Source organism: Macaca nemestrina, chromosome 13 (genome assembly GCF_043159975.1).
Source record: "Macaca nemestrina isolate mMacNem1 chromosome 13, mMacNem.hap1, whole genome shotgun sequence".
NCBI lineage: Eukaryota > Metazoa > Chordata > Mammalia > Primates > Cercopithecidae > Macaca > Macaca nemestrina.
The window spans coordinates 53,666,244-53,690,351 of record NC_092137.1 but is presented as its reverse complement, the minus strand read 5'-3'; positions in this window follow the sequence as shown (position 1 = coordinate 53,690,351).

The following is a 24,108-nucleotide window of genomic DNA, read 5'->3' as shown; positions in this document are numbered from 1 at the left end:
AATTTTTCTGCATCCTTGTCAATACTTGTTATTTTCTGTTTCTTTGATAGTAGTTATCCTAATGAGCAATATCTCACTATGGTTTCAATTTGCATGTCTCTGGTGATAGTGATATTTAACATCTTTTGATATGCTTGCTCATTTGTATATCTCTAATTGGTTTTTATATATTTATTTTGTATCCAGTCACCTTTTAAAATTCACATATAAAATTCAATATTCTTTCTTGATTTATCTGGAACACACATAGTTTTATAATTTGTAAGTAGTTCTGGTTTTATTTCTAATTCTCACAATTTTTTTCTTGCCCCACTTCTTTGACTAGAAATTCACCATTGACTTAGGACTTTTTTATGTTCATAAATATTTTTACCATCTTCCAGGAAAATGCAGATTCATTAATCTCTTTAAGCCTTTTTATCTCCTGTCTAAAACATGCTATTATTTTTTACATTGCTGAATTCTCTAAGAGTGTGTTGTTTGGAGACCTTGAATGATGCTGTCTTCTGCTAGAAAACACCTGTCAGGTGACTCTGGGTACCAGTAATGTAGGATCATGTTAACCTATTTCAAGTTTTAAGATTATTCTGTGCCAGTTAGATGAATTGAAAATGGGCATGACCTCAAAGTCTTAATCTGATTACATCTACAAATACCTTATTTGCAGACAAAGGTCACATTTTAAGGCACTGGGGGTTAGGACTTCAGTATATCTTTTTGAGGGGCACAATTCAACCCTTAACACTTAGTAAACATTCTTTGTCAGCATTTATTTAATATTTTAATAAATATTTGTTGAACTCATTACTGCTCAAAAATCCCTCTTTTATGCGGCATGCATTCTAGTGGGCAGGGGCAGCTATAGGAAGAAGCGAGTACAAAATATTACGTATTTGCTCGAGGTAAAAGAAACACTTGTAGCCACTGTTCAGTTAAAAAGAGATTTAGCACTTCCAACCAAATGGAGGCCCGGAGCAACAGGGATGTCATAAGCCTCAACTGAAGATAGCATCCCAGCTGCTGTGTGGCAGGTCATCTGGGGCTCCTCAAGCACTTCTTTCATCACGCCTCCCTGGATAACAGACTGCAGTAGTTCAGACAAGAAAAGGATATCTTCCAAGGATTACTGCTAATTTACTAGTGAGATGACATAGAGCTCTGTGGTCCCCAAACACATAAACTTTAATTATTTTGTTTGTATGGCACAGTTTTGTGCTTTCTGCAAGTGTGGGTGTTATGGATCAAAATAGCTCTGGTTACTTATTTATTGATTAGTTTGATGATCTACTTGCTAGCAATTAGAGTGGGGTGAAGTAAACTATTAGATTTCCGGCTGCAGAGAAAGCTAGTATTGGCTGCATTTTTTTTTTTTTCGAATTTGGGCTTGATGGGCTTTGTAAATAGACAGAAGAGATGCTGAAGAAAACTAGGGGAGATTTGAGGTCACGTGAATCATTTGAAGAACAGAGGGCCAGGGCAGCTGTTTCTAATTTGGAGTCTGCAGACCCTTTGTGGTCTCTCAATCTCTTTCAAAAGGTTTGTGAGGTCAAGACTATTTTCATTATAATATTAACATGTTATTTGCCATTTTTGCTATACTGATATTTGCACTGATGGTTCAAAAGCAATGGTAAAACTGCTGGTACCTTAGCATAAATCAAGGCTGTGGCATCATTCATTACCGCCATACACACACACAATTGAAAGGAAAGGTGACTGTCCTTGATGAAGCAGCAAAATATTTTTTTCATTAAGTTTTGATCCTTGAGTGCGTGTCTTTTTAACACCTTGCATTAAAAATGAAATGTGCGCATAAAGCCTTCCTGTTGTATGTCAATGTACGATAGTTCTCCTGAGAAAAAGCATTTGTGTGATTGCTTCAGTTGCAAGCCGAACTAGTCACTTATTTATAAAACACCATTTTTACTTGAAACAATTACAGATAAACTGTGGTTATGCAGATTTGTACATTTGGTCAACAGTCATTTTTGTGAAAATGAATGAAGTGAGTCTGTTTTTTCAACAATAAACAATTCACAGCAATTATTGCCAGTGCTAAACTTTAAGACTTCAACTAAATATTAGAATTTTGGAAAACTTGTATTTGCCACTGTGACAGTTCCCCAATAGTTAAAGATTCTTTTGGTGAGATTAGTGGTAATATAAATGAATGTGATTTTTAAATAGTATTTGGTAAAAGGCATCAACATTTGGAAGATCTATGTAACTCAGTAAACTAATGTTTTCCCAATGACCAAAGCATGATATTACAAAACCATGCATCAAAATATACATGATTTAAATGTCGGAGTATGAAAAGTTCATTGATAATGGTTCCAAATTTCGCATTGCAGCTAAACGGAGAAACTACCACTTGTCAAGTCTGGATATTGTTTTGTCCCATATTGTTTAGTCCCACTGAACCCATGCCTGGAATTGCCCCAAAAGCAGAGGCAGGGAAGTTCCCACAAGGGAGTATCCCAAACTAACCCCAGATGCGGCCTGTTGGGATTCCAAAGAAAGCAGCACTAAATGCCAGGGTGATCAGTTCAAAGCATTTATTAGGGGAACTTCCTTGTAGAGTGCTGTAGCAATCCTTGAGATGGACGGTGAGAGAAAAGGGTGTTCTGCCTAGGTATGTCCACAGTGAGGGGATCGGGGATGGAATTTATATGAGGGCTTAAAGAATTTGACTCAGGGCTGGATCCAGTTTCTTTCAGTGTTTTGGACAAGCTAGATACTGTTATCAGTGCTTGGGAATGTTCAAGGCGCTGGTTTGGGTTCAAGCCTGCTGGGAAAATATCTGCAGCTGGCTGGGTCACAGAGCTGTCATGATACTCTGTGATTTTCAGTTAGGGCACAGAAAGAAAGTGGGGAACTGGGAGGCCCTATAGATATAGGATTAAAAAGTAAAATCCACAGTTATTTGAAAAGACTATTAAAATACACCTCCCTTCTCCAACTTCCATTTGTGTAAGGAGAAACTTTCTTCATATCCTTCAACCAAAAGAACACAATGAGAATCCAGTAGTTTTCTATCAAGTCTACTATTAAAAATATTTGGAAATTAAAGAAAATTTGCAAAAAAATCTAATGAAAGAGGTATCATGGAGGCCATTTGAAAATAAGATCCTGTTCACTGGCAGAGAACATGGTGAAGGGGAGCAAATTTCATCTAGATTTTCCAAATGACTGCAAATATCCATAAAGATTTCCCACAAAGTTGTAACACCTATTTTCAGGTAGAGGTTTCTTTTAGGACTCCTTCGCAGCCAGCTAAAAGATTCTGTTTTTATCAACTAGGTAGCACCATCTCAAATATTCAAGAAAATTTACCTGCATTATCTTTCTTGTTGGCTTTCAGATTTTAGAACATCTGATCAGAGATTTGACTTTCATTCTTTTCCCTGAGGAGTTTTGATTTTGTGTTTAACCACCTTCCAAGTAGGGTTAATTATTATTTATGGCTGGAAGATTTTTTAGATGATGAATTCTTAGAATATTTCATGAGTTTTAGACAGATCTACCATGCTTTTCTTTCTTGACTATGTAAAAATGAGATAAAATGGAATGTGAGCTAGTCCTACCTTATAGTTGAAGTATTAATAAGATGACATCCAGCACATAGAGAATGAATATCACAATTCTATTCACAAAGCCACAGTTCTTAAGAGTCTGTATCTGGATCATTATTTAAATTCTTCCCATGGTCATTTTGACAACTTCCTGATATATTGAGCTATATATTTCTGTGGCCAACTTTCATGCTTCCATAGAAAGAGACTTGGAGAGACTGGGCTTGGTGGCTCATGCCTGTAATTCCAGTACTTTGGGAGACTGAGGAGGGCAGAACACTGAGGTCAGGAGTTTGAGGCCAGCCTGGCCAAATGGTGAAACTTTGTTTCTACTAAAATACAAAAATTAGAGGGCGCGGTGGTGCACACCTATAAACCCCAGCAATTCGGGAGGCTGAGGCAGAAGAATTGCTTGAATCGGGAGGCAGAGATTGCAGTGAGCTGAGATCGTGCCAATGCACTCCAGCCTGGGCAACAGAGTGAGTGAGACTACTCTCAATAAATAAATAAATAAATAAATAAATAAATTAATTAATTAATTAAATAAAATAAAAAATAAAAGAAGAAGAAGAAAGAAACTTGGAGAAAATTTGAAAATTAGAATTGAAAAATACAATTAGTGTATGAGTAAAATTTTGGTGCAAATAAGCAGAGAGTATTTCTATTGTCCACAGTTTTCTTTCTTGAAATTTGAAATAGAAGCCTGGGGAAGTATAAAGATACTAAAACACAAAGTTAACCATTCAGGTTTTATTATTTGAGAAAATTAAGACTACCAACCTAATCATGTACTTTTCAGTACATGTTACTGAAATTTTTACCTACCTCCAGTTTAAGCTGTAGACTAAAAAAATTCCTACTTTTAACACCTGAATTTTTGGGGATCTGTATCTGCAAGACCTCTCAAGAGACCTCACATAATAGTTTCTAGTCCTTAAATCGTCAATTGTTTCAAATGTCTAAATGTTGTATAAAGCCTTCATGGAATGACCCTTACCTCCAACCAGTGCCTTCTTTCCCCATTTCTCCATTATTGTGGCCACAATGAACTCATTAATATTTTTATAAACATGCCATTTTTTTCTTTATATAAACACCCAGTTTATATATACTGCTCTGTATGCCCCGATAACCCTTCATTTTTTTAGCTCCTAGCCAACATCTAATCATTTTTCAAAACAATAGTAATAACATATAGTGCTTACTGTGAACAAGGTACTGTTCTAAGCACTCTTGCATATTTTAGTTCATTTAATACTTACAATTACTCTATGAGGTGGGTACTATATTGACACCATTTTAAAGAAGAAAAAACAGCCACAGAGAGCTTAAATGACTAGTCCAAGATCACCCAGCTTGTAAATGGTGGAGTCATGACATGAACCCAGGCTGTCTGGCTATAGAGTCCATACTCTTTAAAAAAACTTTTAAGTTCAGGGGTACATGTCAGGTTTGCTACGTAGGTAAACTTGTATCATTGGGATTTGTTATATAGATTATGTTGTCACCCAGGTATTAAGTCTAGTACCCATTAGTTATTTTTCCTGATCTTCTTCCTCATCCAACTCTCCACCCTCCAGCAGGCCCCACTGTGTGGTGTTCCCTTCTATGTGTCCATGTGTTTTCCTTATTTAGCTCCCACTTGTAAGTGAGACCATGTGGTATTTGGTTTTCTGTTCCTCTGTTAGTTTGCTAAGGAGAATGGCCTCCAGCTTCATTCATGTTCCTGCAAAGGGCATGATGTCATTCTTTTTTATGGCTGCATAGTATTCTATGGTGTGTATGTACAATATTTTCTTTATCCAGTCTGTTATTGATGGGCTTTTAGGTTGATTCTATGTCTTTGCTATTGGGAATAGTGCTGGCGTGAACATACATGTGCGTGTCTCTTTATGATAGAATGATTTATATTCCTTTGGGTATATACCCAGTAATGGAATTGCTGGATTGAATGGCAGTTCTGCTTTTAACTCTTTGAGGAATCATAATACTGCTTTCCACAATGGTTGAACTAATTTACTCCCACCAACAGTGTGTAAGCATTCCTTTTTCTCTGCAATCTTGCCAGCACCTCTTATTTTTTGACTTTTTAATACTAGCTATTCTGACTGGTGTGAGATGATATCTCATTGTGGTTTTGATTTGCATTTCTCTAATGATCAGTGATGTTGGTCTTTTTTTCATATGCTTTTTGGTTGCATGTATATCTTATTTTGAAAGGTGTGTGTTCCTGTCCTTTACCCTTTTTTAAATGGGCCTATTTATTTTTTTCCTGTAAATTTAAGTTCCATATAGATGCTGGATATTAGACCTTTGTTGGATCCATGGTTTGCCAAATTTTCCTTCCATTCTGTAGGTTGTCTGTTTACTCTGCTGATAGTTTCCTTTGCTTTGCAGGAGCTCTTAAGTTTAATTAGATCCCATTTGTCAATTTTTGCTTTTGCTGTAATCAGTTTTTGTGTTTTCATCATGAGATCTTTGTCTATTTTTATGTCCAGAATGGTACTGCCTAGGTTGTCTTCCAGGGTTTTAATTGTTTTAGGTTTTACATTTTAGTCTTTAATCCATCATGATTTGATTTTTATATATGGTATAAGGAAGGGGTCTGGTTTTAATTTTCTGCATATGACAAACCATTTATCCCAGCACCATTTATTGAATAGCGAGTCTTTTTCTCATTGCTTGTTTTTGTTAGCTTTGTCAAAGATCAGATGGTTGTAGGTGCACGGCCCTATTTCTGAACCCTCTATTCTGTTCAATTGGTCTATGCATCTGTTTTTGCACCAGTACCATGCTGTTTTGGTTACTGTAGCCCTGTAGTATAGTTTGAAGTCAGTCAGTGTGATGCCTCCAGCTTTGTTCTTTTTGCTTAGAATTGTCTTGGCTGTTTGGACTCTTTTTTGGTTTCACATTTGTTTTAAAACAGTTTTTTTTTCTAGTTCTCTGAAGAATGTCATAGGTAGTTTGATAGGCATAGCATTGTGTGAGATGGTATCTCATTGTGGTTTTGATTTGCATTTCTCTAATGATTAGTGATGTTGAACTTTTTTTCATATGCTTATTGTTGCGTATATGTCTTATTTTGAAACATGTCTGTTCATGTCCTTTGCCCTTTTTTACCCAATCTATAAATCGCTTTGGGGATTATGGCCATTTTAATGACATTGATTCTTCCTATCCATGAGCATGGAATGTGTTTCCATTTGTTTGTGTCATCTATGATTTCCTTGAGCAATGTTTTGTAGTCCTCCTTGTGGGGATCTTTCGCCTCTCTGGTTAGCTGTATTCCTAAGTATTTGATTCTTCTTGTGGCAATTGTGAATGGGATTGTGTTCTTGATTCGGCTCTCAGTTTGACTGTTGTTGATGTATAGGAATGCTAGTGATTTTTGTACATTGATTTTGTATCCTGATTATTTGCTGAAGGTGTTTATCAGCTTAAGGAGATTTTGGGCTGAGACTATGGGGTTTTCTAGATAAAATTCACCCTTTCATATTAAAAACTCTCGATGAACTAGGTATTGATGGAATGTACCTCAAACTAATAAGAGCCATCTATGGCAAACCCACGGTTAACATCATACTGAGTGGGCAAAAGCTGGATGCATTCCTCCTGAAAACTGGCATAAGATGAGGATGCCCTCTCTTACCACTCCTATTCAATGTAGTATTGGAAGTCCCGGCCAGAGCAATCAGGCAAGAGAAAGAAATAAAAGGCATGCAAATAGGAAGAGAGGAACTTGAATTATCCCTGTTTGCAGATGACATGATTTTATATCTAGAAAGCACACTCTTCATCGTATGTAATCCTGTCATCTTTAGGCACAAAAATAATTTTATCTTTGTTCCTGGTTCATACCTTGGTTATAGCACTTATCACATTGCTGCTATGGTGTGTTTTCACTCTTATTTCCCTTACAAGTAGACCATGAAACTGTCAAGAGCAGGAACTGGGTTTTATTCAACTTTGTACCCTCAGCAGATTATCTGGAGGAATGCATATTGGATAAACAAATTGACCAATTTGGTAAAAAACTCAAATGAAACATAAAGTATTAAATATGTTTCTTCTACTTTAAAGCTCTAGATATTTGTCATGGATTGACTGTCTTTCAGCAAAACATTACTTATCTGACCTGGGTAGATTTATTAGGAGAACCAAAGACAATTGGACATCCATTATAATTTATGAATATTAGAATGATAGGGCTGGAAGCAGCCTAATATAGCAGAATGTCTACCACCCTTCAAGCCCAGTGAAGTGACTTGCCCAAAGTCAGAGATTTGTAGCAGGGTAGGAATAAAAACCCAGGGGTAGGATTAAAAACCCAGTCCTCTTGATCCCCAGACTGAATTTTCTAGCAGAAAATGTAAAACTTCTTCTTTAAACTCTATAGTTTCAAGTTAGGTTAGTATTCTCAGTTCTGTGCTTGGGGCATGTTTGAGTTCTACACTGAATGCAGTATGTGATTTTTTAGAAAATAGTTCTAAAAGATTCAATGTTTTTTACAGGTCAAAGCTGCTTTGTTAGGTTTTTTCTTTCTGTCAAAAAAGTTTCAAATTTACAAATGAATTCCTTTTCGATTACACAGAAGTGCTTTCATGCTATCTCATTAAAGATGAATATTTATTCCTTTAAATTTTAAACGTAACTGGAGGATGAGCTGCCAGAAACCTGAAATGCTGTTACAGAAGCAGATTTCTTTAAATTCAGGGTAAAATAGAAAATGTTACCTTTTTTTTTTTCCTCAAAAAAAGGCTTTTATTCAAGTTACCAGTTATAATTAATTTCATTAAGGTCTTCACTAATGGGGATACTCTTGGTAACTAAAACATTTCAATAAGAATGTGTAAAGAGTAAAAGGAAAACTGAGGGTGATAAGAGGGAAAAGCCTGTGGGAGCTTTCTGCCAACGCGAAAAGAAAAAGTATTGGAATAAACTGTAAACTTAATAAGAGCATAGATTAGAAGATATTATTTAAAAAGCTATAATTACTTCCTGTCTTTGATGCCGTGGTCAATGTAGTGGCTACAATGGTTCAGTGTAACTTGATTGGAATTAGCAAAGGTATGGTTTAAAGTAACTGAAATATTAAAGTGCTGTTAAAGTATAGATGAGGATTTGCAGCCACTCACCCCTACCACTTTAAATGATCCAAAAGGTTTAATCTTCAAAATCTGGTAGGTTTTGATGCAATGTGAGGACTGTTTCTCTAAGCGTCTGATGTCAGAAGCATATTCAGATTTCTTTAAAAAAGTCAGTAATATTAAATCAAAGAAGATAATAAAGTCAATTGCAATGTAAATTCCCAATCTCTATGTGTGTATGCTTATATTTTGGTTTCAGTGACGTGTTACCTCTTCTGTTCTCCTCAACAAAATGTTTTCAGTTCCAAGTGTAAGAGGAGGTAAAATGCTTCCTTTCATGTTCATTAAAATAACACCTTTGTTTAAAGAGACAACCATTCCAAGTGGAAATCCAACTGTTTAAATGAGACTTGGAGTAGACAAGACCATCTTTCTTTCACTTAAATTCCTGAATCCAGAGAATTTTTTAAAAAGCTTCCTTCGCTCTTGCTCTTTAGTTTCTATTTCCCAAGGCAGATAAAATTGGAGTCCCCTTTGGGGAAAATTTTGTCTACATTCAGCAAATTTTGTCTACATTCAGCGGAGAGTCTGTTATAGAAATTCTTACCCCAGGCTATTTGGACAAATCAAGAGTGTATTTTAGTGCACTCCCATTGCCTAAGGACAAGAGATGACATTCTCAAAAATGTTTTGAAAGTTGGTATTTGAAGGAAGGTTTGGGATTTTCTCTGTGTAGAGTGTTCTGTAAAAAGGCATATATCTTCTTGCTGATTCAGATTAAAGATCTACAGCAGGCAGAAATAAGGAATAGTTAGAGATATTCTTGTAGAAACACAACAGATAATAGGCAAAAGTGAGTGAATCTTACTGACTGGATAAATAATTCAAGTAAATCTCATTTGTATTTATTGAGTGCTTTCAATTCAAGCATTGAATTAGGTACTTTAACCCTAAATGGTATGAACTGGGCCCCAGGAATATGAGAACCAAAATAGGAAATAGCAATGTAGGATCCAAGAGAAGAGAAAAAAGAATTTGGGAACCAAAATAGGAATAAATACATGGGAACAACAACAACAAATAAGTGAGGAGAATAAAAAATTAGGAGTTAGAGATTGATTTTTGTACCACTCCTTTCACCATCCATGTGCCCTTAGACTTCTCTGTGAGTTATGTATAGTCATACTTAATCTACTGATATCTTGGGATTGTGGTAAGGATAATAGATATAGAAATATCCTGAAAAATAAATGATGGAATATAAATATAAGATAATACTCTTTTTTTTCCCTTTCCCATCTCAACTCACACACCCTAAAGCAGGATCACTTACTCCTGTTGCTGCCTTCCCACCACATAATATGCTTTTCATTTTTTGTAGAAACAGGGTCCTCCTATGTTGTTCCAGGCTGGTCTTATAATGTTGGCCTCAAATAATCCTCCTACCTTGGCCTCGCAAAGTGCTGGGATTACAGATGTGAGCCACTGTGCCCAGCCAATAATATTCTTAATTATTATTTGTTAGCTATCCTTTTTTCGTTACCTTTCAGTGATTTGGAGAACATGAAGTTTAGATCCCATTTCCAGAAACCCTTTGTGCAACCAAAGATTTCCAATGGCTAGATAATGGTCACTACAACTTTATTCCAGAGAAACAGTATTCTGACAGGATTTGAGCTGTCAAAGCAAAAGTAAATAGCACTCAAGAGCAAGCAAGTTTCATTAAATTCATTTCTGCAGTGGAGATGGACGTGTCTCCTAAGCTTTATTTGCACTATGCCGATCTATTTCAGCACACGATAAATGTGCTCAATATTTCAGCGGTTTCAGTCTCTTAAACCTTGTATCATTGCTTCAGGCTGCCCTTGTTGTTTAATCAAAGCCACAGATTAAAGTCACTGCTGTAATACAGTCAGATGAAGCAGTAAAAGTAAAGAAGGCTGTTATAAGAAAAGGATAGAAGAGGTAACCCAAGGTGCTTTTTTATAGTCCAAAGCTAGATGGTTTCTTACTGATCTGATATGAAGTAGGATCTGTTTTTCACCTTTGAATTTCTTCATTTCTTCAGAGTTTTATGCATTTAAGCAATGTGGAATTATCCAGATTTTTTTTTTTTTTTTTTTAAATACAGAGTCTCATGCTGTCACCCAGGCTGGAGTATAGTGGCGCAATCTCGGCTCACTGCAACCTCCGCCTCCCGGGTTCAAGCAATTCTCCAGCCTCAGCCTCCCAAGTAGCTGGGACTACAGGCATATGCCACCATGCCCGGCTAATTTTTGTATTTTTAGTAGAGACAGGGTTTCACCATACTGGCCAGGCTGGTCTGGAGCTCCTGACCTCGTGATCTGCCGGGCTCGGCTTCTCAAAGTACTAGGATCATAGGTGTGAGGCACCATGCCCATCCTTTTTTTTTTTTTTTAAATAAGAAATTTGAAAAGAAGAATGGAAGAAAAAAAACATGCTCAAAAGATTTCTGTATATATCCTCTTATCAACAGAAACAAGCCCTTTCTCATAAGGCAGCATAAAGTCAAAGTATCCTGGCAAGTAGATTCTTTATAAGAACAAAAGTAGAAAGTAAAAGGGAGAGGAAGAAATACATCACCACTACCAGATGAAAAGAAAGTAAATGTTAGTCTTTATAATTAAAGTAGTCTCCTTCTAATTGTTTATAGATTTCTCTTAAATGAAATTCCAAGATAAAAGAGAAATATATACAAAAGCTAAATGCTTAGAATGAATTATGTGAATTCTAGGTACAGGGGTTTGAGAAGACTAGAAAGGAAGGCTGGAAAGTGAAAATTCTGATTGTCTTAACTAATTTAAATAGATTGCACTGCAGCCCTGTCCTTATGCACTTCCTCGTTATTAACACCTTCCATTAATTCTGTTCAGAACTAAAATAGCACAGCCAATGCACAATGGTACCATAGAACGAATTTGGAAAAAGAATACATAACATAGTAGACTGGAAGTATCGGTGGTCTTATAGGAACATCAGGTTGTCAGTTTACTTTTTTCATGTAATCTCTTCTTTAAATTCAAATTTCTTTATCTGTAAAGTGGGAATGAAAGCTCTTTGCTTTTCTTAATGCAGGAAACTTGTTCAGATGATGTCTTCAAGACAGTAACTTCAATCTCTATGATATATTCTGGGTCTAAATCTGGATAAAAGGCCATTTTTATTAGGCTAAACTTAAATCAAATACAGAAAAAACTTTTTCCCTGTCCATAACTTGAGTAGAACTCAAGCTAGCCATCCTAACTGAAATAAAAATTGTAAATTTTCTGAGTTTTCAGTCATCTGGCCTCTGTGGCTGCTGCAGGACGCATCATTAATTATACGCTTATGAAAGACAATTCTTTAAGTCATCAATTCCCAGACGTTTTGCAGGTAAGAAATAGTTGGACATTGTTTTAAAAAGTGTCAATTAAACATTTTCTCATTTGTTTATAATTCCTTGATATATCCTGAGCTATATGAAACTTTGGACAATCACAATGGTGAATTATTATTCTGATTAGATGTGTGCCCCACTCTAACAGGATATCATTAGCCTGTTGTTTATCAAGTGAATATGGACAAGGTATTCAAAAAAGTCTAGTCCAAGCTCAACAATTAATAAATAAAATTGTATACCCTTTTACTTTAACCATTTGACGAATGTACTATTTTGGCTGCTGTAATTTTTACTGTAGTATTTTCTTCTGGTAATTTAGTGTTTTAGTATCATCTCCTTAATGGTTAATAGTTGATATTTTTGAATTGAGGCAGGATTCTCACATTTACTTTCTCATTAAATGATACGTTCTGCTTCATTTTAGTCTTCCCTTGGTTCCGGATTTTATTGCCAAGTGATCAAATTTTATAAAGAAGAGTGACAAATTCAAAGGGATAACCATTTCTTTTGATGAATTTAAGTAGGAGAAATTCACTTTTGCAAGATTTGATCCTTTACATTTTAAACTTTCAACCTAGAATGTTGGAAACAGCAGAATGGCAACTCTTAACCCAGCTAAGTAGTGCTGGCATGGAAACGGAGAGGTGGGGCTGTGTGGTTCAGGATGGTCATTTCCTCCTTCACCCATGTCCTTGGTTCTTTTTACTTATTTTTTAGGATGGTTTTATTGCCAGTCTGTAGTGATATAGAATAGATTCCTTTTGTCTTTTACTTATTACACAAAAAATAATTCCCAGAAAATAATTGATACATTATTGTTAAAAACTATGATTCTTCCTTCTGTCTTCCTTACTGACCTAGAACTCTTTATATATCTTTAAAAGGAAAACAATTCATCATGGCTTACACTTTTTACTGATTAATAGTGCTTGCAACCATTTCCATGTTAGAAAATACATGTAGATGTTTATTCACTTTTTTTTTTTTTCAATTAGGGTTTTGCTCTGTTGCCCAGGTTAGAGTGCAATGGCAGTATCATAGTTCACTGTAACCCTGAACTTCTGGGCTCAAGTTATCTTCCTGTGTTAGCCTTGAGTAGCTGGGACTACAGGCATGCACCACCATCTCAGCTAATTAAAAAAATTTCTTCGTAGTGATAGGGTCTTGCCATGGTGCCTGGGCTGGTCTTGAACTCCTGGTCTCAAGTGATCCTCCCTCCTCAGCCTCCCACAGTGCTGGGATTGGGATTACAGGTATGGGTCACTGTGCCTAGCCAGGTCACTGTTTTTTTTTAAAATAAAAACATACAGCCATATACATTGCACTGATACTTGTTTTTGTTCAGGCAATAAATCAGAAATATTTCTTCCAGTTAATGTATATAAATAAATGCACCATAACACAGCCACTCAGCTGTTAAAAGATAGTTGTTTCTAATTTTTCCTGTTAACAAAATGTTCAGTGACAATATTTTATATGCATCTTTGTTACTGGGTTGAGTAATATTAAGAAACAGATTACTAGATGTAGAAATAAACGGTCAAGGATATGAACATTTTAAATTGTGTTAGGTAATGCCATATTGTTTAGATAAGAAATTATTAATTTGCATGCCTACTGATAGTGAATGAGATTTTATCAGTCACATTAATTTTTTTTGATCTGATAGGACAGAGATGATATATTATTGTTGTCTTAATTTGCCTTTCCATGATTACCAATGAGTTTGAGAATCTTTCTCTTTTTTGTTTCTTTGGCATACTATCCTTTCATAAACCTTGCCCATCTTTTCTAGTCATTTATCAGTTTTCTTGATTTAGGGAAGTTCTAACCATGGTTGGTATCAGCCTACCACTTGTTTTTAATTTTGCAAATAATATCCTTTAAATGTCAAATACTCTGTCCTTTCCTGGAGTTAATTTTCATGTATGACATTAGCGGTATAGGTGTGTGTAGTTTTTTCAAATGTGATTATTATTAAGTTTGCTATGCTTTATCCCACAGATTGATTCTAAAAACTAAAATTCAGTAAGCAGGTTTTACAATATTATAATTACATAAGTGTTGTTTACTTCAAAATCAAGTAGTATGTTTGGGCTTTTAAGAAAATGTAATCCATAAACACTAACCCATGCCACTCAAGAGGACATGTTGCTAGTATCAAGAACAAATGGATTCTCTCTGTCTCTTTTAAAATAATACTGCAACCCCTGCTAAAAAATCATACATTTTAGTTTGCTTCATATGTAGACCATTGGTTTATCTTACAGATTTTTGTATTTTTTTGGCATTTTAAACTATTTCTCATTTGAAAATATTACTCTGGTTATCAGTATAGAAAGGAAGGTCAGTGGTCAAAGTTAAAACAAACTTAACTTTGAGATATCTGACTTTAATTTCTATGTGTCTATTCATAGGACTCAATTGATAGATGTATATGAAATATTCATGTATTAAGACACTGAAGATTTCAGATCTGAGTACACAGGGAACCAGCATGGTTAAAAGCAGGATCTGTGGTCATTCTTGGTCAAATTTCAAGAACTTCTCTTTACTACTAGGTCTTCTACATGTGAGTACATCATCAGTAAGTTCTGAAATTCTGTATTCAGGTAGAAACCAAATAAATCTTGCATTGCTATTGAAAGGTGAGTTCCACAGATATAGAGACTCACAGAAGAATGCTGTAGGGACAATGGAGGCAGATTGGAGTTATGCTGCCACAAGCCAATATATACCAAGGATTGCTGGCAACCACCATACCTCGGCCAGAGGCGTTGAGCAGACTCTCCCTCTGTGCCTCAAAGTAGGAGTCAACCCTATGGATACCTTGATTTCAGACTTCTGACCTCCTGAACTTGACAATCAATTTCTGTTGTTTTAAGCCAAGAAATGAAAACAAAAAAAATTATAAAAATAAAAAGAGGGAAAGTTGAGTTCTAAATTGAGTGGGATCCACAGAAGCCATTTGTTTCTTAATGGGGCATGAGGGAAAGGCATTGAGAAATGTACATCCTCTCCAGGTGGCTCAGAGAAATGAGGAGGTTTTTGAAAAAGCCATTATATCTCTGAAAAGCCTTGTTACCAACACAGCAATGTAACTCTTAAGTGACACAGAATAATGTATAGTAAGGCCTTTCAAAATCAGACAATTGCCACAGTTAGAGTTATTTTAAGATACTGATATTCCTTAAGGTTTTTCAACGCAGCATTATGTTTAAAAATGATAGATTACTTGTTTAGAACAGGGGCAGTTGGGAAGAGAAATGGGAATGCCAGCTTTAGAGCATAAATTAGCAGAAATGTACTTCTAAAAGTTCTTCCCTGAAAGATGAAATAAACTAACATGCTTCTTGGGCTCATTTGCTCCAATTTTCTCCTCTGATTTCCTGTTACTGAAAGGTCTACTAACCCTTTGTACTGCCTGTGAATTGTGGATCCTCACCAATACCCTAACACAATGGTCAGCAGCTCATCTCATTTACATTTCTCTCTTGCTTAGAACAAGCAACACAAACAAAACAAAAAACAAACCCTGAATTGAAATTCATGCTCTTTTAGATGAGTTGAGGATCCTATGCCATGTTGTCCATGCCAGAAATCTATACATAGAGCCATGGTTTTAATGTCTCCTAAGAATAAAGCATGGATTCTTGGCTTAATATTTGGTAGGCTATAACTCAGCGTGATTGTTATCATCCTCTGTTAAGTAAATCTGCAAACCATGCTGAGGGCTGGGCAAACTTGAATGGCAGTCATAAAAATTATATTTTACAAAGTGGGAATGGTTGTCATGGCTGTCTATGTTTATGTGCTCGTTAAGTCCTGGAAAAGCTACCAATTACCGCTTTGCTCTGTCCTTGGAGGTAGGACCAAATTAGTAATCTAGGGGAGGAGTAGCTAGGGTTGGTAATGTACTTATTTAATACAGTTCATTTCAGCATGTCCTTTGAGTTTAAATACTTGGGAGTGGCTGTGGTTGAAATTACACAGCAGCAGGAATGAAAATATTTTCTGTAAAAAATTAATGTCTGAGATTATTAAACTAGTTTTTTTTTTTTAATGAGGGAAATGTGTGTTCTTTCACAGAGACCACTGTTGAGCGCTTTAAGAACAGTCTGAACAATGGAGTAAATTGTCAAATTTTTATAAATTGACATTTAGGAGTACTTTTGATTTAAGAGTGACAATCGAAAGGTGGTTTAATGACATGTTAGGAAAAACAGAGACTCTAATATATATATATATATATTAGAGTCTTGCTTTGTCGCCCAGGCTGGAGTGCAGTGGTGCAGTCTCAGCTCACGGCAACTTCTGCCTCCCAGGTTCAAGTGATTCTTCTGCCTCAGCCTCCCAAGTAGCTAGGACTACAGGCGCCCGCCACTACACCCAGCTAATTTTTGTATTTTTAGTAGAGATGGGGTTTCACCATATTGGCCAGGCTGGTCTCGAACTCCTGACCTCATGATCCACCCTCCTCAGCCTCCCAAAGTGCTGGGATTACAGGCATGAGCCACCATGCCCTATACTACACAGAATTATGGCTATAAAAAAGAAAACGACTTCAAATTATAAAACAAATTATGTTATTTTCAGATATCCTCTAAAGAAAAAATAAGCAAGCATTGAAATTATTACATTAGAAAAACTGAAAACCAGTTTGTGAAAATTAAAGTGACCAATTGCTATGTATTTCTGTCTCCAGTTTCCACCCAGATACAGATATCCTCAGCTTTAACAGTGTAACAAAATTTATTTAGCCCCAAATAATTAAATATTATTGTAGATGTTTACAAAATATATGGTAATTGTCTTTCTTCTTTTCTTTAATCCAACACATGCTGCACTTCAACCCAGGATGTAGTATTTCACTACGTAAAAGAAAAATAACAGATGCTTCCAAGGAACTGGTTGGTTAGATCTGCCTGGAGCAAAAGCTGTTACTCAGAAACCCCAAACATATTTTTCTCTCGTAAAATATGACCTCTAGATCAAGGAAAGATAGCCCTCAGGATGACTTATTAATATGGTAAAATTTTGTATTATGAAAAAATGGTCCTGGATTGGAATGCAGTGGGTTCTATTTTTCTGACTGCTAGATGACATGAGGTGGGACAAGTTGGTACATACATCAGAGTTCTGTTCTTTGAAAGGAAAATAATAATCCTAAACTCCTGTCAATGACAGCATTAAGAATAAATAAGATTAGGAAGAAACAGATCTTGCCTTGAACACCCAGGTGTTCCAATCTTCTGGCACCTATTGTGGCCTTTTATTGTTAATTATGTTTTTATGTGTTTAGTTGTCAAAAGTTATAGAGTTAAGTAAAGGATCTTTTCTTCCCCTAAAAGACTCATAATTATATCAAGGAAATAAAGTATGTGGCTACCAAAAAAAGAAAATAAAGATTGTTTGCATTGGAGCTTATGTATGTCACTTTATTTCCTGGTTTCTGGTCTTGAACTCCTTCCTTTAGATACATGTTTGAGTCTAATTTTTATCGATTTACTGATTGTATACAAACTAGGTAAGTTACTTAACTCCTCTGAACAGTGGTTTCTTATAAAACGGAGTTTACAAGGTCTCCTTTACTAGGGAGATGCATTTGGTAAACTGTACAGCATTTTAGAAAAGCAAGATGTTGTTGCTGAACTTTGATATTAATTCCTGTCTCCAAGGCCTTTGACTGAGTTTCTTTTTCATTCTCAATATTCGGCTTTAATCTCTGTCTCTCTAAAATGAGTCCTTCAGTTTTTTAGGCCAGACTTTGATAATTTGTTCTAAATTGAGATCACACCATGAAAATTGTGCCTGCCTAGTAAGTCGCCAGTCTCGTCAGGGTAGGGTCTATATTTGTTCACTCCTATTTTCTACCTGGTTGTCATTCAACAAATATATATTATCTGATAATTCTAAAGAGTGCATTGAGTTATTTGATAATATCAAAATAACAAAATTACTTCTATATATGATCCAAATGTCCTCAAAGGTGCTTATTTAGTGTTCAATACTTAAATTCGTTATTAACATTTTCTTGCACATTGATATGGTTTGGCTGTGTCCCTACCCAAATCTTATCTTGAATAGTCATTACCATAATCCCCACATGTTGTGGGATTATGAATTGAATCCCACATGTTGTGGGATTACATAATTGAATCCAGGGGGTGGTTACCCCCATACAGTTCTCATGAGTGAATTCTCATGAGATCCGATGGTTTTATAAGGAACTTTTCCACCTTTGCTCAGCACTTCTCTCTCCTGCTGCCATGTGAAGAAGGACATGTTTACTTTCCCTTCCAACACGATTGTAAGTTTCCTGTGGTCTCCCCAGCCATGCAGAACTGAGTCGGTTAACCCTCTTTGGTTTATAAATTACCCAGTCTTGGGTATTTTTTCATAGCAGGATGAGAACGGACTAAGACACACACACACAGACGTGTGTGTGTGTGTGTGTGTGTGTGTGTGTATATATATATATAAAATTTGATCACATATATTAAAGTACTTCTTGGATTGATTTTTTCTGAGGTAGTATTACAGGACAAAAGCCATGTATATTTTTGTGACTTTTGCTATATCTTACTAACTTGTTTATATATATTTTCATTCTGATTAAGTGATCAACACTTTTAATTTGAATCTACTAACAATGAAACTAAAGGAAAAGAATGAAAGATTATATTTCAATAGGGATAATTGGAAACTTGGGTATATGCCATGCCCGACGAGTGGTCATATTAGGACTAAATCACAGGCAAGTGAAAGGCAGATGCATAGACTACATGGCCAGCAGCATTTTCTTTCTCCTTTATTTCCTGGCAGAGTGTGCTTGGCTGAGCCTGCCTTCCACAAGAGAGACTGAACATGCAAGAAACTTGGTTTCCCAGGCTCATCAGCAAGCAAGGCATAAACACAGGACCCAGTCTCCAATCCTGAGGAGATTTATTCTGGTGGATTCTAGAAAAGGAAATCTTACGACTGCTGTGTTTGGTCATCTCTGTAGGTTGCCATACTCATTGTGGGTTGTGTGACTGCTCCTCTGGATTTGTGAAGTATGCAGCCCATGTGATCACATACAGTGGCTACGGGCTTCTCCCCCTGTTAGAGACTTGTGAAGTAGCTGACCTACTAGACTTTGGACTTGGTGGTTCATTGGGTTGATTCTTAGAGCAATGGCAGTCATTTTGTGATCATGACGAAACAAATTTTCAAATGAAAGCAACACTCTGAGAATGACAAAGTACAAAGACAGAGAGAGGCAGAGAGTCCTTCAGACCCTTGATTATGTTATTCAGCCCCAAATTAACCAACTCTGGACCAACCTCTTTCCAAATTTTTGTTCAGTGACGTAGTAAATTCCCTTATCCTTTAAGACCCACATTGTTATAGCTTTTGTTACTTATCACAGAAACACTTCAACTGGCACAGTAGGTAATTCATCTTTGGACTTTCTCCCCCAGCTAAGTTACTATTTGTCTTATATATAATTATAATATAGCATTGTTTAGTACCAGCCATTGGCATGGCTCAAAACCCTTTTTATTTGGAATTGGTTTTATGTATTTGAAGTGAGAGGGTGGTAGCACTGGTAGCACTTGAAAATATTGCAAAATGAATTTCAAGTCTTGTGAAAGATGTATTCTAATTTGTTTTTACAGAAGGCAGCTTTGGTCCAAATTCCACTTTACAGGATTCATTTTTCTTTCTAGAGGTGCATACCATGCCACGAAAGCTGATGACAAAGGGATACATTTGATATTTTAAAATCTTCTTTTCAACTCCCACATGAACTTGTTCCAGCTCTGTGAGGTCAAGAGCTTCTTTCACTTGCTCTTCCAGTCGGGTAATGTCTTCATTAATCAGAGCAGCTCTGACTGTGTGTGATGGCAGGTCAAAACCAAGCTGATTTTCTTATTTTTCTTCCTCCCACATTATTTTTCAAACAAAATTGGATCTAACAATTTTGTAAAGAGTTTAAACTACTTTAATTTAGTTTTTAACTTTGCAGAAATAAACAGGAACTTACACTTGCAGACCCTGAAGTTGACTGTGACAATACAGCACAATTAATAGAACCAATCATCTCCTAATTGTTATAAAACACTTAGGTTTATGTAATAATGATAAAGTTATCTTTGTTTAGTTATCTGTTTTTTTGTATCAGTGTTACAATCTTAGTTAAGTATAGATTTGTTACTTAGTTTTTTTTTTTAAAGTTTACTCCAAATTGTGTTGGGTTGAGTTACACTAAATAGGCAGGAATTATCCGACCTTTAATACTAATCCTTTCTGAAATATGATCTTTCATTATCTGAAGTCAGTGTTCTCTCTACCTAGAAATATTCTCTGCACTAGGTCTAGTTATAATTTCCTACTCATTCTTCATGACTCAACCTAAATTGTTGACTTTCAGATGAAGATTCTACTTATCTTCTCTTTTCCTGCTGTCTAAGATAGTACTATATCTAGCATAGTAGTAGCAAATTGTATATGCTCAACAAAAGCTAGTTTCTCTCCTCTTTCCAGACTGTACCCTTATTAAGGGTGTATATATAGTCTCATTCATTGGTATTTAGTAGATACTTTATAAATATTTGTTGACTGAACTAATAAAAAATGGCCCTGTGTACATCTACTTTGAATTTCTATAAAAAATTATGCAAAGTCACTACAAGGAAACAAAACAACTATCATGTCCTGTTTTACATACACTATCCTCTGAATTCAGGCAACAGTATATGTGTGGAGATCATCTTCCGAATTGGTGGAGTGTGGACCTTGTTGAACTTGCCTTCCCTTAAAAACAAACAAAATACCAGCAAAACTAAAGGCAACCATTTCAGAACTCTAGAAATTAACCAAAGGCACAGAACAAACTGAAAAGGAAAACAATGCACTGAATATCGAATAAAAAAAACCCAGTAGGGTCTTTGATTTTTTTTTTTTTTTTTTTTTTGATACAGAATCTTGCTCTGTCACCCAGGCTGGAAGTGCAGTGGCACGATCTTGGCTCACTGCAAGCTCCGCCTCCCGAGTTCACACTTCTCCTGCCTCTGCCTCCCCAGTAGCTGGGACTATAGATGCCCGCCACCACGCCTGGCTAATTTTTTTGTATTTTTAGTAGAGATGGGGTTTCATGGTGTTAGCCAGGATGGTCTCGATCTCCTGACCTCATGATCTGCCTGCCTCAGCCTTCCAAAGTGCTAGGATTACAGGCATGAGCCACCATGCCCGGCTGGTCTTTGATGTTTTAACTTGACACTATTCTTATCGCCTCTTTCCTAGCTCAGTGGCATGGTGGTTGCTGGTAGTCTTGTAACCAAGAAGGACTGACAATTTTTGGAGCTCCATTAAATGTTCTTGCTCCAAAGCACAGTAGATATTTTGTCCAAAATATGCAACTTTATAGAAAATCTCTGTTCCTGGATATTATAGCTATTTGATCTGACTGAAACATCAGCTTAGTTAAAATGCCCTACCTCCCAGGCATTACTGAAAAAAGTAGCAGTTCTTTGCCTTGTGGCTGAATTTCAGTTGGGGTGCACAAGAGCCTAAGTGGAAATTTAAAAGGATTGTGTACTAAGACCAAGTAGGATTTAGCCCAGGAATGCAAGGTTGAACATAAGAAAATCACCACATAAACATAATAAAGGATGAAATGTACATGATCATCTCAATATATAAAAAAGAACAGTTGATGAAACAGTATCCTTTCTTTATTAAAAACAATAAACTAGATATAGAAGGCATCTGATACAGGACATCTGGGAAAACCTACAGTTAACATCATACATAATGTTGAAAGCCTGAAGGTCTTCCCCACTAGGATAAGGAAGGAGACAAAAACACCTGTGCTCATCACCTCTATTCAATATTGTACTGTAGGTTCTAGCCAGGATGTTTGGCAACAAAGGAAATAAAAGGCATCTATATTGGAAAAGAAGAAGTAAAACTATTTCTGTTTACAAATGACATGATTTTGTATATAGAAAATCCTGGGAACCCACTAACAAACTGGACTAATTAACAAGTTCAGTAAAGTTGCAGAATATAAGATCAATAAAATTAATAAAATTGATTTTATTTTCACATACTATTGACAAAGAATCTGAAAAAATTAAGTAACCAATTCCATTTGTAATAGCATCAAGAATAATAAAATACTTGGGAAAAAATTTAGCAATATAATGGCAGGACTTATATACTAAAAACTACAAAACATTGTTAGAATAATTTTTAAAAGATCTGAATGAATGGAAAGATATCCCCTGTTCATGAGTTGGTACACTTAGTGTTGTCAACATGGCAATACTCCCAAAATTGACCTACACATTCAATATAAAATCTCTATCAAAATATTGCCTGTTGTTTTTTGCAGATATTGCCAAGTCAATCCTAAAATTCATATGGTATGCAAGACGCCCAGAGTAACCAAAAAATCTTGAAAAGGAAAAGCTACTACAGGACTCACACTCCCTGATTTCAAAACAATTCAATGGAGAAAGAATTACCTTTCTAAGAAATAGTGTTAGACAACTGAATATCTGTATGCAAAAGAATAAAGCTGGATCTCTATCTCATACCATAGAAAAAATTAACTTCAGTGGATCAAAGTCTTAAATATAAGAGCTAAACCTATAAAACTTTTCAATAAAAACATAGGAGTAAATTTTTATGATCTTGGGTTAAACAATGGTTTCTTAAGATATGACACCAAAAGCACAAGTAACAAAAGAAAAATATTTAAATTTCCTACCTCCAATTAAACATTTTGGGTTACAAGTATATAATCAAGAAATTAAAAAGAAGACCCACAGAATGGGAGAATATATTTGCAAACATATATCTGATAAGAGACTTGTATGCAGAATATATCAATAATTGTAACTCAGTGATGAAAAGACATTCTGGTTAAAAACTTGGTAAACAATACAAATAGCCATTTTTCACCAAAAATACAAATGGCTTATAAGCACATGATAAGGTGATCAGCATCATTAATCATTAGAAAAATGCAAATCAAAACCTTGAGACATCATGTTGTAGTCAAAAAGACAGAAAAATAACAAGTGTTAGTAGACATACGGAGAAAATGGAACCCTCTTCATTGCTGTTGGAAATGGAAAATGGAAAACAGCCTGTCAGTTCTTGAAACTGTTAAACGTAGAGTTAACCTATGATCTAGCAATTCTACTCCTAGGTACATTCTCAAGGGAAAAGAAAAAATATCTCTACAAAAAAACCAACATAAAAACATTTTTGGTATTATTCATAGTAGCCATAAGGTGAAATCAACCAAATTGTCCATCATTTTATGAGCAGATAAACAAAATAGGGTATATCTATATGATGAAAAAATTATTTAGCCATAATAAGGAAAAGAATTACTCATAGAAGATACAAAATGGATTAATCTTAAAATAAAAATAGTGTTCTAAATTTAGATTGTGGTTATGGTGGCCCAACTCTGTATATATACAAAAAACCACTGATTCATACACTTTAAGTGGGTGAATTTTTTAGTGTGTGAATTCTCTCAATAAAACTGATAACATCTTTGTGTTATACTAGAGGGTTGTTTCATTTCAGCAGTGGCAATAGAGACAGCAACGTCTACCTTCACTCTGAGACTTTGTGAATCCCAAAGCAATGTAGCTGAAAAATCATTGCAGTGTAGTTCTACAGGATTTACCCCTTACGGTTCAGATATTAGTTCGTAGCAGAAGGAATGTCAGTCTCTCAGTTTATAAGGTTGTCGTCACTCTGAACATTGATTGATAATGCTTTTTTGTTCATAGCCTTGGACTTTAGAAAATGGTAAATTATGCAGAAAACTAATTTATATCAAAAAACTTGTAAAAATAGATGGAGCCCTCCCTTTTTTTCTGTATGCATTTTAAGAATAAATTTTTTTGACAAAATATTTCCAGGTTCTGCTTTCTTTACAACGTCTGGATGGATATAATAAAAGGAAGAAAGGAAGTCTTCCATTTACTTGTTATTTACTTATTTATTCAAGAAATGTTTATGAAATACATCCCAG